The 19,448-nt window shown below is 39.9% G+C and overlaps 1 protein-coding gene across 1 annotated transcript in view; it reads right to left on the bottom strand.

Annotated features, from left to right (window-relative positions):
• The window catches only part of ATP2C1 (ATPase secretory pathway Ca2+ transporting 1), a 127,341-nt gene extending 108,240 nt beyond the window's left edge, over window positions 1-19,101 (bottom strand). The window contains exon 1 of the mRNA XM_026658342.2: window positions 19,033-19,101. The gene's annotated coding sequence lies outside the window, so the exon portion shown is untranslated. The remainder of the gene's footprint in view (window positions 1-19,032) is intronic.
• Between the last annotated feature and the right edge of the window lie 347 nt (window positions 19,102-19,448).

The raw sequence follows: 19,448 nt of genomic DNA, 5'->3' as shown, positions 1-19,448 counted from the left end.
GGCTGCAGTCTTCAGGGGAGTGGGGAGCCCCCCCCGCAGCAGCTCCCTCCCCCCTCTGCCTGGGGACCCCCCGTGGCAGCTTCCCCCACAGCACACACACACCCCCCGCGGCAGCTCCCCGCTCCAGCTCACCTCCACTCCGCCTTCTCCCCCGAGTACATCCGCGCTGCTCCACTCCTCCCGCCTCCCAGGCTTGCGGCGCCAATCAGCTGTTTGGCACAGCAAGCCTGGAGGGGAAGAGAATTAGAGCGGGGACAGCGTGCTCAGGGGAGAAGGCGGATCGGAGGTGAGCTGGGGTGGGGAGTGGTTCCCCTGCACGCCCCCCCACTTGCTGTGGGCGGCCCTCCCCACACCCTCCTGCCCAAGCTCACCTCCACTCCACCTCCTCCCCGAGCGTGCCCCCAACCACTTGGTGCCCTAGGCGGCTGCCTAGTTTGCCTAGTGGTTGCACCGGCCTTGCTTATGATTCATTTCATGTAATCTGAGACCAACACTAAAATGTTTAATGTTTCTTTAACCATTAGACTGTTGAAATATCTTTCTCCTGTGGCATAATTATAAATATTTCAGACTCTAGCCTCTCAATTATCTGTCAGCAAGACAAGATTAATTCATTTTCCTACTTTGTAATCAGGAAAGAGGTCTAATCTTCTTCCATATTCATAATATTTCGCTCTCTCACATTCTTTCTCCCTAGCATCTTCTGTTTCTCCTGAAGACTTCATACAGAGCACACCCCAGCTAATCCTCTCCTTGAGCAGCTTGTATTTTGGATTAGGTCAAAGACTCAGGTTTTCCAGACAGCCTGCTCTTCCCCTACATTAACACAAGTGAGGATCTTCAACTGTTGCTAGTATGTTCTCAACTGCCCCTGTTCAAGTTGGGTTCTCAAGTGCAGACTCCTCACAGAAGGTGAGTCTCCCTATTGTACATAGGGCTCTAACACTCATGATGGCACCCCTGTTCACACACACTAGCGGAGTGCCATGGCCCTGCTCACAGAAATAGCCAACAGAGCTAGCCAGGCCAGGAAGAAAAAGTGCGTGTTATACACCATCCTGGGACAGAAGCTTAAATTGCACCATATGCCAAGCAGGATGCCCAGCTGAGACAGCCACAATGCCTTCTGGAGGCTCCTGCTACAGTATTTCAACCACATCCGTTCAACACCAACCATGGCTTTAAACCATAATGTAGTACTAGTGCTGGGATGAAAAATAACTACCAGTTCCATAGTGGAGTAAGATGTTCTATGGCTCAGAGGAAAACTATGATTGTTCCTTGAATTTAAAACAAAAGTATAAAGGAGAAGAGCACTCCAGCACAGAGTGTTATTAAAAGGTTTCAGTTACAGTATTGAAGTGTCAGTGGTAGAGCGTAAACACATTCCAGCAATAAGGCTATGAAGCAAGATGAAAATAATTAGTGGTGGTAGAGCAGCTTAGTTTCAATCAATTCCAAGCCAACATGCCAAGAATTTTACTTATGTTGCATATATTAAAAGAAAAACCTGTCTCAACACTTCAGAACAGGAATCCTGTAAATTGTCTTATCTTGAAAATTGGGGTGAGGAGAATTTACATAATAAGTTAATGAATAGATCTTTACCTACTTGTAAGATTTCAGCTCCGGGCAAAAATAAGCTAATTTCAGCAATGAGTTCTTAGAGGTGACGGGTTTGTTTCTATAAATTCATTCAGACTGAGCCAACATTTTAATCTAGTGGAAGCATGCTATAGTTTTCTTGGCAAAAGATTTATTCTAAACTTGTGTCTTATAGGACAATTCACATTCTATTACAAAAAGGAATTACTACTTGCACTGAAATAGAAATCTATTCTTCCCTTCTTCCCTTAGAGGTTCTTCCACCCCTTTTAGAAGAGATCTATTTAAAGTCTGATTTTAAGGTGGGTAGAGATTAAGTGATTGCTGCAGCATCTTGCTATTGTCTTTGTTTCTATAGAAAGTACACTCTAGAATGAAAGACCAGTAGCTTTAAGATAACATGAAATGCTGAAGTGAAAGTGGATGAAAACAAGTTTTTATTCTTAATCTCTCTGCTAATATGGCTATGGAGTTTGGCCAGGGAGAGGGCAAGGAATAAGGCTATTATGTGTACACCCACCCTTCTTTTGAAGTCTGCTAGCTCTCCTGGTTTACTGAAAATATTCTAGCATGTATTTGTGGCAGATACAAGGTTACATACTGCAATCCGTGTTATCAGTCGCATTCTTGCATATCTTCAGCAAACCAGAAAGTGCGGGGGGGGGAGGGGTAATTTAATTTCATTTCAAGGAGTTAAAACTCATGCTTAATTACAAGTGAATTTGAATCCTCCCTACCATCTGGTAGTGGGGACATTCTATACAAATTCATAATGTCAACTGCCTATTCTGAAGGAAGAAGTTTCTTTTTCAGCAACATATTCATCAATGTCCCACTGTCTGTTATAAACCAGGACTAGGTGAGGTCCCTTAAATCAGAATTAAAAGGTGTCTCCGTTTCTAGATTTCAAAAATTGGCAATAAATGTACAAATCTGGAAGACGCTTGTTTCTTTTTATGTTTGCAGTTAACTTTTAAAGTCATCCAAATCGGAGATAATATTGATAAATCTGTAAATTGACCAGAACCTATGTTCAGATTTCAGAAGCTCATTTCTGGCATTGAGTGTTTTTGTAGTACCCCTACAAAAATGGTCACTCATTTGATTGGCTGAAGTAGGAAATACCAACATGCAGAATGTTAAACATTTCTAGTTTTTGCAGTTGTCTGTGCTATATGGAAAGTCAGCCATCTAGGGAAGAGTCAGAACTCTCAGAATCTTGATGAGCCCCAACACAGAGCAGTGACTTGGATTAGTTACAAGATGCACACTGTGCATATGCAGATGTCAAAATCCCTGATGTAGTTTCCTAAAGTTGTAGGATAGGACTTCCATTTCACTCTGAAGAAACTTCCAGTAGGCCCAGTGTGTTAACAGTTTGTAAAAGTTTCAGGGCTTTTAAAATTTCGCAGTTTAGTTGTGTTGTCTTGGCTCTTTAAATTAGTTGAAATCCATGATTGTTACAAGTCCTTCCATGACCCCAATACAATTCTTTAAGTCTTTTCTTACTTGATCATTGAAGAGATGTGATGATTAAGAATCTACTATCCATAGTGCTTTTTACTGTTCTGATGAGAAGGTCCATTTTATTGTAAGCCAGAGTCATGTTAGAATTTCTCATGAGAAAGCTAGGTTTGCAGCAAGACAAGCTCTGATGTCATCAGTGAGCCTATTTTCAAGTCACTGTACCTCTGGGCTTGAAGCATGTAGAACTGTGATAAAGAAATTTTGACCAACGCAATATGAGGGAAAAAATTAAAGTTGTATTTAATTAATGAGTACTGTAACAGGCTATACTATTATGGTCACCATTTTCACAAGACTGATAAATTTTGTACAAAGTAGGTCTTATGAGGTATCATTTGAAAATTCATAATCTGCTGAATATCATTATCCTGTTAAAATGTGAAGCCACACTATATGTGAAGTTATATCCTACAGTAGAATCTTAGATTTGGTAATTTCTACCTCTATAAGTCAAACGCAAACAGCTTAATGGGGGAGGGGGACAAATAACCTCTATCCAAGAATATTAAAGGAACTGGAACATAAAATTGCAAGCCCAATAGCAAGGATTTTTAAAGAATCTAAACTCAGGGGTCAGACCCTCTGACTGGAGAATTGCTAATATAGTTCCTATTTTTAAGTAAGGGGAAAAAGTGATCCAGGAAACTACAGGCCTATTAGTTTAACCTCAATTCATGCAAAGTCTTGGAACCAATTTTGAAAGAGAAAGTAGTCAAGGACATAGGTCAACAGTAATTGGGATAAAATACAACATAATTTTACAAAACTTGGATCATGCCAGACCAACCTGGTCTTATTGGAGAAGATAACTGACTTTTTAGACAAAGGAAGTGCAATAAATCTAATCTACCTGGATTTCAGTAAGGCATTTGATACAGTTCCACGTGGGAAATTACTAGTTAAATTGGAGAAGATGGTGATTAATATGAGAATTGAAAGGTGGATAAGGACCTGGTTAAAGAGGTGACTACAATGGGTCATACTGAAAGGTGAACTGTCAGGCTGAAGATAGGTTACTAGTGGAGTTCCTCAAGGATCAGTCTTGGGACCAATCTTATTTAACATTTTTATTACTGACCTTGGCACAAAAAGTGAGTGTGCTAATCAAGTTTGCAGATGACAAAGTTGGAGGACTGGAATATTATGCAAGAAGATCTGGATGACCTTGTAAACTGGAGTAATAGAAAGGGGATGAAATTTAATAGTGCAAAGTTATGGATTTAGGGACCAACAACAAGAATTTTTGCTGTAAGCTGGGGACGTATCAGTTGGAAGGAACATGGGAGGAGAAAGACCTGCATGTGTTGGTCGATCACAGGACGACTATGAGTTGTCAATTTGATGCGGCCGTGAAAAAGGCTAATGCAGTCCTAGGATGCATCAGGCGAGGTATTTCCCATAAAGACAGGGAAGTATTACCATTATACAAGGCACTGGTGAGACCTCATCTGGAATACTGTATGCAATTCTGGTCTCCCATGTTTAAGAAAGATGAATTCAAACTGGAACAGGTGCAGAGAAGAGCTACTAAGATGATCCAAGGAATGGAAAACCTATTTATGAAAGGAGAATTAAGGAGCTTGGTTTGTTTAGCCTAGCCAAAAGGTGGCTGAGGGGAGATATGATTGCTCTTCATAAATACATCAGGGGGATAAATATCAGGGAGGGAGAGGAGTTAAGTTAAGTACCAATGTGGACACAAGAACAAGTGGCCATAAACTGGCCATCAACAAGTTAGGCTCAAAATTGGATGAGATCAGAAGAGTGAAGTTCTAGAACAGCTTGCTAAGGGAAACAGTGGGGGCAAAACACAACTGGCTTCGAGACAGAGCTTGGTAAGTTTATGGAGGGGATGGTATGACTAGATTGCCTACGATGGCACATGGACTATTGATGACTTCCAGTAGCAAATATCCCCAAATGCTGGAGATGGGACACTAGATGGGGAGGGTTCTGAGTTACGACATATAATTCCTTCCCAGATATCTGTCTAATGGATCTTGCCCATATGCTCAGGGTCTAACTGATGATCATATTTGGGGTCCAGAAGGAATTTTCCACCAGGTTAGATTGGCTGAGACTCTGGGGGTTTCTCACCTTCCTCTGCAGCATGGGGCATGGATCACTCACAGGTTTAAAGTAGTATAAATGGTTAGTTCTCTGTAACTTGAAGTCTTTAAATCACAATTTGAGGACTTCAGTAACCCAGCCAGAGGTTATTTCAGGAGCAGGTGAGGTTCTGTGGCCTGCAGTGTGCAGGAGGTCAGACTAGATGATCATGATGGTCCCTTCTGGCCTTAAGGTCTATAAGTCTAGGTTACTTAAATATGTTACCCAGAATTACAACACCCAGAAAGCAGTTTTTCAGAGACAAGGACACACTAGCACTCCAGACAGGTGTTAAAGGGCAATCACCTACTTAAGCAGCCATCCTCCAGCCAAAGGAAGGTATAGACAAGAAATTTACATTTCATCACAAGGATGATTCAAACCTCATGTCCACAACAGACTGTCACCATGACTGAGCAAGGATGTTTTAGCACAAGAAATTGAATTATAAAAAGGGAGGAAAACACTTGATTTCACCTCTCCTCCTCCCATCTCTCTGCTCATGAGATCTTTTAAGTTCACTTGGTATTAGCTTGCATATTACTAACAAACTTATTTTTCTTTGTAACCAATCCTGACTTTTATGCATCAATACTTGTAATCACTTAAATTCTTTCTGTTAAGATAAAACAATAAGAAAAGTAGTATGTTTGGATTAAGTTGTATGGGAAACTATTTGGGATTGCAAAGATGGTGCATATATCATTTTCCTTTGATGAAATGGACTTTGTGAGCTTGCATTGTTCAGTAGCATGCTGGACAATACAAAAATGCACATTTCTGATAGACAAAGCTGGAATTAAAAATTTGCAGGTGTCACCCTGCAGCTAAATTCATGAGTGACTGGTCAGAGTGCTCATGTACTTAGCTTGGAGTGAATTTGCATGCCGAAGGCTGTGTGAGCAGGTCAGGAGTGGATGTTCTGACAGCAAAAAAGTGTAAAAGGCACCCCAGGTTAGAGAATTAAGGGGACAGCTATTCAACAGTCCAGATCGTACAGTAGGTAATGTCACAAATACTCATAGTTCGTAACAAGGGATCAAATGTCTTATTTATCTTGTACTTGATACATTTTAAATTCCTCATGTATTTTAGGTTCATAGTGCTTTGAGTCAAGTGTTTATTTCTGGAACAATGGAAAGCTAACGATTTATCAGATTTAGTTTGACTTTGAATTAACAAGAGTTTACTGATATTTCTGTTGGAAAACTAATTAACCTTCTGACTCCCTGAAAATGAATTGCAGTGATCACATACACACCTGGTGGAAGACCTAATATAGCTATAGCATAAGACTACCACTACCAGTTGACTGGCCTCTCAGGGTATGTCTACACTGCAGCTGGGAGTGAGCCTCTCAACCCAAGTACACTGACTCACTATGGACATTGGGCTTGAGTTCAGGATCTCAAACCCACCCAGTCCCTTAGGCTTGAGAGCTTGAGCTGCAACATGCACACTGGTATTTTTAGTGCCATAGCTTGAGCTCTGCTAACATGAGTCTACCCAGGCTTTGTAGGTCACCCCAACCCATGAGAGTGTGTCTTAATGTGTAGAACTATAAGAAGTTCCACTGCTTTGCATCCACAGAATGGGGATGAGGAGGTGGAGAAGAGATCTAGTATAACATGTGCATGGGAGCTAGTGGAACAGCCCTGTTCTTATGAAAAGACTGCGCTAATAGCAGCATTGCCAACTCTTGACATTTTAATCATAAGTCTTGCAATAATTGGTATATTTCTGAAAGAGCCAGTTCATGGACTCGTTACTGGGAGGGGTGGGGAAATCTCAGTGTTCATTATAGAATTCTAGCCCTTGTACCTGGGAGAAAAGCTTGAAAATGTGAACTGTAAAGGCTCAAGAACCAGGCCGCAAATAAAAAGAAACCCAAATTTCTTTTTCCAAGTCTCATGATTTTTGAGTTCTTGGAATTGGCAATGCTAGAAACTCCAGCATGTATCTATCTTGTTTGGTAGGAATTTATCACGAAGATTAGTAGACAAATTCAGTCTAATTGAACATTTTCTGCTGCCTAGTTATTTGTTTATATTGCAGTAGAATTCCAGGATCCCAACTGGAATTGTGGCCTTATTGTGCTAGGCACTGTGCAAATTCCTAGAAGACTACATTTTCTTCTGTAGAATCAAGAGGAGTGAAAGGAAAATATGTTGTACATCTGAGGTTTGTGATCAAAATAGCTTGTAGCAACAGTTGAACATTTAATGAGTAGTGCTGGGGTAAACTCACTTAAGGCTGGTTACAGCTCTTGGACAGTTTCACTCAAACTCCCTGGTTTTAGCTTAATTTTAGTGCTTTTTGATTGACATTCATGATATTTGTAACAAGTTCTTGAGATAGGTCTCCACAAAGTGAATCCCCCTGGTTTTATCTAGCAACTTTTTATTTTGTGTGGGTGGGAGGGGGGGAAAAATCTTAGATTAAGATGTATTATAATGTGGATGGATAAACTAGCTACAAGTCAAAGTTTGTACATCATGGATATCTAGTAGAGAAGCAAGTGTGCTATTACAGATTAAGGCAACAGGGTTTTTCTATGTTTTGAAATCTTAACAGCTTTTCTCATTTGCAGTCTTTTTTGTACACCCAATGTTTGTATAATTATGTTAATATACCAGTCATCTACATAGACTTTTAGTATTATTTGGGTAAATTGACTTCCTTAAGTTTTGTGTTACTGTTGCCTATTTAACTTCTTAAAATTTTGCAAAAGAAGAAAACTACTTAAGAAATTGCTTCAGTAATCAGTTTTGCTGCCATTGCTACAGTCACATTCAGCCATGACTTTAGTGATACTGACTTAAGTGAATGACATGACAATGCATCATTGGTGAGATGTCAACTGTCATCGGTATTGTCAAGTGCCTAAAAGAAAAACCATTTATACAGGGAATATGCAATTTTCTGTTTTCAATCTAAACTTGACTAGAATTCTATCATGCACCATGTCAACTTACAAACTCTGTACTTCTGTTTCATAGAGTTAAAGGTCAGAAGGGATAATCAAATCTGACCTTGTGTCTATCATATGCCACTAAGTTTCACCACAATCTGATATGAACCCCAAAGACTTCAGTTAGACCAAAGCATTTCAGTCCCAGAAGACTAAACTGGTGTGTCATGGGCAGAGAACAGGAAAGACCAAGGTACTACACCAATGTATGAGGTCCCTGCAATGGTGACATTTGCCTAGGTGATCCCAGCAGGCAAACTATGCCCCATACAATAGAGGAAGGTGAAAAAAACCAAGGTCTCTAGCAATGTGACCTGGGGGAAATTCCTTCCCAACCCCAAATCAAGCAATTAGCATGACCTTGAGCATGTGAGCAAGAAACCCCAGCCAGACATTCTAGAAACAGGAGTCTCTGTACCACTTCAGAGCAGGGCCAGATTAGGAATGTGCCTAGGGCCAATTCATTGGGGGAGGCCTCAGAGGGTTTCCCAACCTGAGTGGTGCTGAGACCCCATGCACAAGTTGTGTTAACCAATTGTACATCTAGGAAAAAGATTCATTCCTGACCCCTGCAGGTGATTTGGTTAGTCATGGTCTCAAATCCCCCAGGCTGCTGGAAAAGGCAGGACCCCTAGAATTACTGTCCATTTTAGTGTAGTGCATTGTTTTATGACAAACAATTTGCTGTCTTATTTGGACAAATGCAGGGATTTGAACAGCAAACACCTTTGCAAATAGTTGAGGATGCTAAACAAGCTTCACTTGCCAGTAGTTTTGGATGGCAGCCTAATTCTTAGAGATGCTGAACATCCTCAACTCATTTACTTCACTGGGGATTGCAGGTGCTCAAATACCTCAGGATTAGGCTCCCATTGAGCTTCACAACTCCTCCCCCCCCCCCCCCCCCCAAGCGGTCCTTTTTTCCCCCTTTCCTTACCCGAATGCTGGAAGTGGTCCTTAATTTGTACACTTAAAATGTGTGCTTGAAGGGCTAGCATGTCATGTGCTTACTGTAAGGCATTTGAGCTGTGGCTTGAATTTCGACTCCTAATACACAGGAAGATGAATCAGCAAAAGAGTTTATCCTAGATGGAAAACAATTAAGATTTATTGGATACCAGTGAGCACAATACCAGAAGGAAAGAAATTATTTTGGGCAAGAATACATATCTTCATATGTTTTATACAGCACTTGGTACAATGGGGCCCTGATCCTGAGGCGCCTCTGTTGTACCATAATATTTTTATACTATCTATTAAATGCAGAACTCCATATTTACTGCAGTTTCAGGTAATTTAGCTTCTGAAGCACTACAATTCACGTAACTGAGGGATTACAACTCAAACATTATCTGAATAAATTTGGAATTAGCATAACGTGACTGATGGAACACCTGGACTACCCCTCCCTATTGGCAGATACATATTTTCTAAGGAAATTCAGTGAGCAGCAAACAACTCAGTTAAGGCAAAAATTACCATAGGTCTCAAAGTGATTCTAAATGAAAATATAATATGCCTTCAGTCCCAAAGCACTGATACCACAGGGAAATGCAGCCATATTTTGGATAAAGGACAGCAACCAATTAGTGCATATCATGCTTCACAGCAATGAAGGGAGGGGAGTAGAGAAAGTTTTAGTTTGAGACATGAGGCAAACTTCTGTTTGAAACAAAGTCTTGGTAACTGTTATACACAGTGGGCAGCACTTTCAAGAGGTCACTTAAAGTGAGTGCTGTCGATTAATCGCAGTTAACTCACGCGATTAATTCAAAAAAATTTTAATCACACTGTTAAACAATAGAATACCAATTGAAATTAAATATTTTGGATTTTCTCTACATTTTCATATATATTGTATTCTGAGTTGTAATTAAAATCAAAGTGTATATTTTTATTACAAATATTTGCACTGTAAAAATGAATAGTATTTTTCAATGCACCTCATAAAAGTACTGTAGTGCAATCTGTTGTGAAAATGCAACTTACAAATGTAGATTTTTTGTGTGTTATGTAACTGCACTCAAAAACAAAACAATGTAAAACTTCAGAGCCTACAAGTCTACTCAGTCCTACTTGTTCAGCCAAACTAAGACAAACAAGTTTGTTTACATTGACAGGAGATAATGCTGTCCTCTTACTTACAATGTCATCAGAAAGTGAGAACAGGTATTTGCATGGTAGTTTTGTAGCTGGCATTGCAAGGTATTTAAGTGCCAGATAAGCTAAACGTTCGTATGCCCCTTCATACTTAAGCCACCATTCCAGAGGACATGCTTCCATGCTGATGACACTCATTAAAAAAAAAATGTGTTAATTAAATTTGTGACTGAACTCCTTGGGGGAGAATTGTAGGTCTCCTGTTCTGTTTTACCCAAATTCTGCCATATAGTTCATGTTATAGCAGTCTCGGATGATGGCCCAGCACATGTTCATTTTAAGAACACTTTCGCTGCAGATTTGACAAAATGCAAAGAAGGTACCAATGTGAGATTTCTAAAGATGGCTACAGCACTGGACCCAAGGTTTAAGAATCTGAAGTGCCTTCCAAAATCTGAGAGGAACAAGGTATGGAGCATGCTTTCAGAAATCTTCAAAGAGCAACACTCTGATGCAGAAACTACAGAACTTGAACCACCAAAAAAGAAAATCAACCTTCTGCTGGTAGTATCCGACTCAGATCATGAAAATGAACATGCATTGGTTGCACTGGTTTGGATTGTTATTGAGCAGAACCCATCATCAGCATGGACGTATGTCCCCTGGAATGGTGTTTGAAGCATGAAGGAACATACGAGCCGTTAGTTCATCTGGCACATAAATATCTTGCAACACCAGCTACAACAGTGCCATGAGAACACGTGTTCTCACTTTCAGGTGACATTGTAAACAAGAAGTGGGCAGCATTATCTCCTGCAAATGTAAACAAACTTGTTTGCCTGAGTGATTGGCTGAACAAGAAGTAGGACTGAGTGGACTTCCAGGCTCTACAATTTTACATTGTTTTATTTTAAATATAATTCTACATTTGTAAGTTCAACTTTTATGATAGAGATTGCACTTCAGTACTTGTATTAGGTGAATTGAAAAATACCATCTCTTTATTTATTTATTTTTACAGTGCAAATACTTGTAATCAAAAATAAATACAAAGTGAACACTGCACACCTTGTATTCTATATTGTAATTGAAATCAATATATTTGAAAATGTAGAAAACATCCACAAATATTTAAATAAATGGTATTCTATTGTTTAACAGTGTGATTAATCGCAGTTAATTTTTTTTAAAAACTTGACAGCCCTACTTAAAATGTCATTTTTGCAGAGTTTACAAGCAAATACTGGTAACTGCATTAGCATAAGAGATCTTTTCATTGAACTGTATAGTTTTCTTAATGCATTCCTAATAAAGGAATAAGTCACTTGTAGTAACTGTTGCTTTGTAGAGCATTTAACTGCACTAAAAGAAAAAACATCTAGTACAGACAGCCTTGTCTTTGTTCTTCTGCAGACTAAAGACCGAGAAAGTCCAAGGTTTTAACCCCCCTTATTTTATTTGATTGTCATTGGTGGTACTTTGGATTGTTGGTCAGATGGTCTTGCATGCTTTTACCACTACTGTCATGTTGCTGAGGATAAGAGATTTGACTTTACAGTGCTCAGCTATTAATTTAAAAGCAACAATATGGGGCCAGCACCCTCCTCCCAACATACATTAATAGCCATAGAAGATGAGAACAGAACTGTGGCTTCTGGGCTTTCTGCTCAAGTCATCATTTCCAGCTAGAGGCTTGCTTGCGCGTGCGTGAAGGTGGGAGTTCATTTCAATGAGATTTGATCTCAACTCCTGGCTGACAGCTATTTCCACACTATCTGCGAGGAGATCCCCACCTTCGGCCATGCGTCCCAGTCAGACTCCTTGGCTTCATCCTTACAGTAATCCCCAGTCAGAACTGAGCTCTGGACTCTTTCCTGAGTAAAAAAGGTAGAGCTGGGCTCCTGCAGAATTCTTAAAATTGCCACCCTTAAGGAGACACGTGGTGCTTACCATTTGTTAGGCCTCTGTGTCCAAAGCCCAGGTGAATCACATGCAGGTACATTCAGGATGTGTTACAAGAAGTGGTGATCAGCATGGTGTTGGACTTAAGTATGCTATATTACACCCCCACACCCCCACCCACCCCCCCCAAACCACTGTAACTCTGCTTGGCCTATAAATAAGCATTCTTATCTATTGCATTTAATAATTAAGGGTCTCATTCTCTGTTGCCCCTTTGTTTTCATGTGATCAGATTAATAGATTTTAAAGTCAAAAAGGATAGTTTTAAATCTAATCTGATCTCCTGTACAACAGGCTAAACAGCCTCACTCAGTAATTTCTGCATCAAGTCAATAACTTCTGCTTGAGTCATAGTAGCTCTCTCAGAAAGTTATCCAGTCATGATTTAAATGGGTTAAAGAGCCATCTGCCATCAGAAATTTCTTTTCCCTGTAGGCACTGGTGGATCAGAGACTTGGTTTTCAGCATTATACTATAGAAGATGTTGGCTGGCACTTTTGAGAAAAATGCAAGACAAAGGACAATGAGATGAACAAGGACATCTAATGGGGTGGTGGTGGGCTGTGCTCTAGTCTCAACCAGGGCTTGAGTGACCTGCAAATAGCACATGATCTGAAGGTTACACGTACCTTCACAGATATAGATTGGTACAAATATAAATACCTAGTTCCAATTCAATACTTTCAGAAGAAAGTCACATGAAGAGCGAGAGATTATATCAGGGCCGCCCAGAGGATTCAGGGGGCCTGGGGCAAAGCAATTTCGTGGGGCCCCTGCCATAAAAAAAATTGCAATACTATAGTAACATGTATTTGGAAATGTAAAAAATAACCAGTGAAATACATTCAAAAATTAATTTGTAATAATTTGAAAATACACTAAATACATTTTTTTAAAACATTAAATGCTTTATGTAATTGCGAATGTAACATACCATTAATGGGCTGTTGCTGGGTGATGGTTGGTGCCAATGGGCTGTCGCTGCCTGGGGGTGGTGCTGCTGTTGCCCAGGGCTGGGTGGGGAGCTGGGCTCTGGGTTGGGGGTGCCCGGCTCACAGGGGCTGACTCAGGGCTGTGGGGGGGAGATGGGCTCAGGGGGGTGCCTGGCTCAGAGGGGCTGGACTCAGGGCTGTGGGGGGGAAAATGGACTCAGGGGGGTGCCCAGCTCAGAGGGGCTGGGCTCGGAGCTGGGGGTCAGGGCTGTGGGGGGGATGGGCTCGGGGGGGTGCCCGGCCCCAGCCCCTTACCATGCCGCTTACCCCCTCTCCTGGAGCCTCAGCGTGCCGCGTCCAGCGCTGCAGCGGCATGGTGTCTCCAGTGGGGCCTGAGTTCCCGCTGCTCGGCCACAGCTCGCAGCCCCGCCCCCCTTACCAGCTGAGACGCCGGGGGATGGGGGAAGACTGAGGCGGGGGGAGCCTCCGACATACTCGTGGGGACCCCTGTGGGGCCCAGGGCAAATTGCCCCACTTGCCCCTCCCTCCCCCCCGGGCAGCCCTGTTTTATATGACCTATGAAGAAGGTGCTGGTCGCTCGGGGGGGGGGGGGAGGGGAAGGGGAGAAAAGGGAAGAGAAGTTCACCAAACCAGCTAGCAATCAACTGTGTCAAAGACATGTCTATTGTCAAATCAAGGAGAGCTCAAGTTTTTCCTTTGGATTACCAAATTGTGTCCAGTCCTGCAAATTGTTCCATATAGGCCAGTGGTTCCCAAACTTTAACAACCTGTGAACCCCTTTCACTAAAATGTCAAATCTCACGAACCACCTCCTAAAAATGAGGATTTCCAGGGATTTTCTCCTTTACCTGAGTATAAATTATAAAAGCAGTGATCTTGGAAATATAAAATTTGTTTTTATGACATGCTTATTACCCACTATTTATTATTAATTATTTATCATTACAGTATTTTTATTACATTATGAAAACGGCAACACTCTTCCAAGATCTCACTTTCGTAGCTTGTATCACTTTGAATAAGCCTGTTATAAGACAAGGCTGCTATGTTTCATCAAGGAGTATCAGATGTGAAACCAGCATGAAGGTATTTAAGAAGCCAACTTAAAGAGTTTCTCCTACACAAGCATTCAGGTCTTGAGCAGTCCAGGCAAACAACACACGTTACAACAAAGCTTAAATTTGTTCTTCATAATACTTTTAAAAACACCACTAGCTGCCTATTTAATTTTAATAACAGCAAAAAATATCCACCTCCCCTTTCCATTTCTTATAAGGAGTCTTGAAGTTTAAATCTCCTTAGTGTGATAGATATGCTTGCTTTGATCTGCTTAGCTCTTGGACGTCTAGGGGTTCTGGGCTGCTGGGCCCATGCTGCCCTGGGTCCCTAGGGACAGCTCTGGCCGCCATTAGGGAATTTTTTCTCAAGAACCCCCTGTAACATTTTGTGAACCCCAGTTTGGGAACCACTGATATAGGCTGATGTCTGCACAGAGCTCCTTGTTAGGATCCAGGCATATATGCAGAAGTTCATACGTAGAGTGTATATACTTGAACTATCACTGGACAAAGATAACATTAGCTAACCAAAAATAAATGTATTGAATGTGGCTTATCTGGAACTTAAGTGATCCTGCTAATAAACTGTTGTATAATTTTTTTTTTTTTTTTCCTGAGACAGGTTCATGAATGTCAGAATTACTGTTAGGACTCAGGACACTTAAATGATTGAGAGCACATAACTTCAATGCTTCATAAATATCCCATTTACTCTACATGTAATTACTAGTTACCTGCATTAGCAGTTTTCAACACATAATGGTTCTCCCATTTTCCTTAATGGAAGTCAGATGCTCTTTTCAAGCTGATGTTAGCTAGGGAAAAAAGCCTGTGGTTTCCTCCTGTGACAGTGTTTTATCTGGCTTCTGCAACAGGAAGTATAAATTTACAGCAACGTTTTGGAAATGGATAACCTTGGAATACTCTTCAAGAGTCGTTTTCTTAAATGCTAATTTATAGGGCTGGATAATATAATGAAACCAGCAATGAGGTAATATTTTGTCTTGCTAGATAAAATTGAAAAATTAGTTCTTTGAGAAGAGCACATTAAAAACCCTGCAAATACCCCATGAAGTAAAATGGCATAAATTATTTCCATTGTATTTGTTCAAGAGTATGGAGGTTTTTAAACAGCACCTCAAATTTAAGGTTTTATAAGCCTGACAAGAAAAAATTGTCTAGTTTATAGATATACTGTGACTATTAGCAGGGGCAAAATGAATTTTTCTAATTTACCTACTTAGAAACTGGGTTAGAACAGGATTAGCCTACAATATTATTAAAACCACACATCTATAGATTCTCCTTATTCACTGCAGAAAAGTGGCTCATGGTGGTTTTCAGATGCTATTTTGGGACTACTAACAGTTATCCATGAAGCTAAAGTCACTGTTTCTTATACCAAGTGGTCTCCATACCCACATTTGTGTGCATGTTTCCCCTAAAGTTTTAGTCTTTCCCCTGGGATCTTCAGATTTCCAACATAGATTATATGCACTCCTTACTGATAAAAAAAAATAAAAAACGCTGAGGAAGAATTAACTTGTATTATAATACATTATTTGGACTGTCAGAGGCTGGTTTGGTATGCCAGGAACCAGTGCAGGATCAGTTTTAACAGTATTGCAACCATCAATAGTAACGAACCTCACTTTCCAAGGAACCTAATCTCAGTCATTCTTTAAGAATTCAGTGTGTAACATAAAATAAGAAGTGTTCTTTAAGATATTTGTACAAGAAATAGCAATTGCTTTATATCAGGGTGGATAAAAGGCTTATTTAAATAGCATTATGTCCTAATCACAACTGCAAACAGAAGTCACTTAATTCTCAAAGAACCTCTGATATGTACCCATAATATGCATGTTTTCATGCATTTTCTACCAAGTCCATCAACAGACCTTGTTGATTTATTATGCATGACAGCATTTAACAAAGAGTTTAAATAAGAAAGCAGCAACCAAATTCATTCATGAATTTCTTAGTTACCTACTTAGAAAATGCTAATGCTATTTGGTTAGTCAAAGCTATGATTATGAGAAACAGTCCTGATGTATTTAAATACATTAGGCAATTGGGCAGCAAGAGAATGGATGGATATTGAAGACCATGAACAGAATAATTGAGACACTGGATCAGATCAGGACTTCATGCTGTCGACTATCCTGTGTCTTGCATTGTTCAGTACCAGATGCTTCAGAGAAGCAGACAAGAAAACCTGCAGTAGGGCAGGGTATAAATAACTGCCATGTGGAAAAAGCTCTTCCTAACTCGGTTGGAGAATAGCCTATACCTTGAAGCATGAGTGTCCATCTCTTCCAGCCTCAAGTTCTTGTCCATATAAGTTTTTTATAATCCCATTAAGCTCTTTGCTACAAAATGTAATTGAAGCCATGAGTTCCACAGGCTATCGTGTTCTCTCTAGACAATATAGATTTTATAGCTTTATTTTTACTGAAGTGGTTAAGATCTAATTCCATCACTGGTACTAAAACAGCTTTAGTGTGATCAAAAGGAAATAGTTTCTCTAAAGTTTTCAGGCAACCTTTGAGGAGTAGCTCAGTACCGTAATCATGTAAAGCTAAGTTTAGACTGAAATTAAATGAAATATAGCATTAAAATAGATTTATCAAAGTGTTAAATCAATAGAAGAGGGTCTTTGAATATACATCTTTTCTTGACATCCCAGTGGGCAGCAATCATACAACATATTGCATTCACAACATAATGCAGGACAATATTAAAAAAAGACCATGAACAGCATTTTACATAAATACAGCTTCATAACTGGGATTTAAAAAATTGAATAAGATTGTGTGAATGCTTCTTTCAATGGAATGGATAATTCCCCCCACTGTTTGGAAGTGCAGTGCCAAAACTATATTGCATCTAAAAGACTTTTGTATTTCAAATCTACAAACAAGCTTCATTATGAAATTAACCTATAAGTTATCCATTGATTGACTGGCATGAAGGCAAACTGCAATCTGGTCATTTGAGACTCTAGGATTATGTAGAAAACAGCTACAATCAAGTTCAGTGTTCAGGCAAAACCTTCTCTGAATGATTCAAAGTGAATAGTTAACGAGTCTACAATCCAGCATACATGCTTCCATTCCACTTTCAGAAGTATATGAAGCATACCCTACTAGTAGAACAGGAATCTCCAGATCTGAACATAAAAAAGCCCAGGTAGCAGGAATTTATCAGCCATTCTGATCTGGAGTTTTAATTAAATTGAGATCAGAATGAGTGAAACAACTGCCAGCAAGTTTTAAAAAGTGGGATTAGGAAACCACTGGTAATATTTATGAAAGAATGGGCTTGTTCCCAAAAGCTCTCCTAAGCAAACAGATCCTAAGTATTTACTCTGCTAGAAAAAGGAATGGGGCCTTCAGAAGCAAAAACTTGTCCTAAACACGGTGCATGGCAATCCATACAGCACAACCGGCATTCCACTCAACAGTTAGTGTTTTTAGAGTAAATGAAAGGAAACGTTCCTTTACTGACTATCACCACATAAACATGGGGACTAAACCAATCAGAAAACTCAAGCTATTCTTTTTCTGTGCATAGTTGGGATTTTTAGCTATTGTAAAAACCATTAGTGAGAGGGGAAAACCATCACCTGTCAAAAGTAGTTTCTTCTCTTCCAAATGATAGCATTGGTATTTTTGTCCAAAATATTATGTTGAAAGGTCAGCAGACAAAAACGATGCATCCCTTTCATTAAGTCAAGAGTGCTATGACTAGCAGTGTTTTACAAATAGGTTTAACAGGAATGAAAGATTTCAGCTTGTTACCGGCATCTCATGAATGCTGATCATGTACCTTGATATTGATCATATATTGAATAATGACACTCAAGTCAGAGTAGTTTCAACTCCACACTCACCCCATCTCTTCCCCCACCCCCCAACACCTTTCCCCATCCTTCAACTAGCAGTAGAGTTGACGAACAGTTTTACATTTATAAAATCAGTTTCTAAAAAAAAAAAAAAATTAAAAAAAGTGTAGAGCAATGCAAATCATGTAACTTTCACACCAGAAGGCTTAGTGAATTATGTTATAAACCTACTGCTAAGAATCCCACCATTTCTTTGGCAGAGGTCTGCTTCAAAGTGGGGACTAAACATTGGTCTGAAATGATCAGATGTACACATTATCTTTACTGATTGCTCAATTTGCTTACAACATTAAGACAGCAAATAAGCAAGCTTGTTGCCAGCTGCAAAAGCTATGACAAACATCTCTCTCTCCATATATGTGTCTCACACACAAATAATTTCAGATATCTAAATACGCTTCTATTAGCATAGCAAGTAGATTCAAAACTATCCAAAATATGAATCAAACCATTCATTCAGCTAGCTTGAATTGAGGCAGTGATTCAAGAACTGAAATAGCTATAAATATGGCTCAATACAGCAATGATGCATGGGTGGTTTTTTTGTTGTTGTTTTTTTGGGGGGGGGGGCAATCCTTACTAGATGGGCAATGACTTGTTAAAAAGCTCTATGGACTCAGGCCCTAACTGCTGTAAGTGTTCAGTAGTTACCTTAAAGCCACACATTATTGGCTAAAGTGGTCAATTTTCCCCTGACAAAAAGCTACATCGTTCCTGTGAAGCTATAAAACACAACTGCCATAAAGGAACAATGACTTTAGAAATCATTACACCTAAACTTCACATTCCCACAAACTAGTTGATCTATGAGGTTACAGCTGAAGAGGTTTTTCTTTTTACCTTTTCTTGAGTCCTCTTTTCTTTCAGTGCTAATATAAGTTTCCCAATTGCATTGAGAGGAAGCTCTGAGAAATAGGAGAAGTGATATTTATGCAATAGATTATCCATAATTAAAGTGAGCTAGACAATTCTTCTCTTTAGGGCACTGTTAAATAAGCTCCCCAGGCTGGAATTTGAAATGTGAATGCATCTTTTCTATCTCCTTGTAAAGAATGGTAGTCCTGTCTTGTGCACACCCTTTTCTGCAGTGCAACTGTTGTTAACCAGAAGATCAAATGCAGTGTCTACAACAAATGACCAGTGTTAAAATGCCACAAGGACAGCATGAGCAGGGCTGTCACGCAGAATGCAAGTCACTTCTCCGGCAGTGATCTGACGATTCTATTTCTAGTAAGACTATTCTGCTGCAGCTATTA

The sequence above is a fragment of the Terrapene carolina genome, unplaced genomic scaffold, assembly GCF_002925995.2.
Source record: "Terrapene carolina triunguis isolate 2854851 unplaced genomic scaffold, T_m_triunguis-2.0 Scaffold428, whole genome shotgun sequence".
NCBI lineage: Eukaryota > Metazoa > Chordata > Testudines > Emydidae > Terrapene > Terrapene triunguis.
The sequence above is the reverse complement of the archived record's forward strand: the minus strand, read 5'-3'. Positions and strand labels throughout refer to the sequence as shown.